Below are 813 nucleotides of genomic sequence, written 5' to 3'. Positions count from 1 at the left end.
CCAAGCGCTCCACCGTCGCATGCAGCGACGCATTTGCCTGCTCCACGGCTGGGAGTCGCTCCGACAGAGCGCGGTAGTCCTCAAGGTGAGGCAGCCGGCGCACGATATGCTTCAAATTCTCAAGACCGTCCGCACAGCGATATGCTACTTCAGCATGACGCTCAGCGGAGCTCTGGTCACGAAGGACCTGTTTTCAAGGGCTCGAAGAGCATCACGAGTCACCGGACGGTGGTCAACCCGGTCGTCAACCCCGCCACCGACTCACCTCGATGAGAACGAAGACGTCCACTATCACGTGGAGCGTCTAGTGAGACGACGTCGTCACCAGGGTCAAACCGAGTATCTGGTGAAGTGGCGGGAATTTTCGACTCCGAAAACTCGTGGGAGTTTGGGGTGCCACTTCGGCGAGATTGCCCAGACGCCTTGAACGCTTTTGATCAGAAAGATCAAGACGTCCCGCGTCATCAGACGCCCCACGCTTCCCGGCAATAGCCAGGGAAGTAGAAGGGCCATGAGCTGAGCTCAAGCAGTGGCCCTGAGCTCTTGCTGTCGCAGACACAGAGCTCGCGGGAGCGTTAGGGGTTGACCCATACGTCAGGGCGACAATCCAAAGGAAGTCGAGGGCGTGCCTTGAGTTTGGCAGACTCAAATCGGAGGTGTCGCTCCTCAAGCAAGTCCACTTCCTTGTGGCTCAACGGTAAGGTATACAGTGAGGAAAGCTTCCGGTGCCGTTGTGCCCACTGCTCAAAGAGCGCTTCGTCATCTGTAGCGCTTTCGCCAGGGGCGAGCACTACAGGTATTGTCCGCATTACT

This window comes from Plasmopara halstedii (genome assembly GCF_900000015.1).
Source record: "Plasmopara halstedii genome assembly, contig: Scaffold_555, whole genome shotgun sequence".
Lineage (NCBI taxonomy): Eukaryota > Oomycota > Peronosporomycetes > Peronosporales > Peronosporaceae > Plasmopara > Plasmopara halstedii.
Note: the sequence above shows the minus strand (reverse complement) of the source record.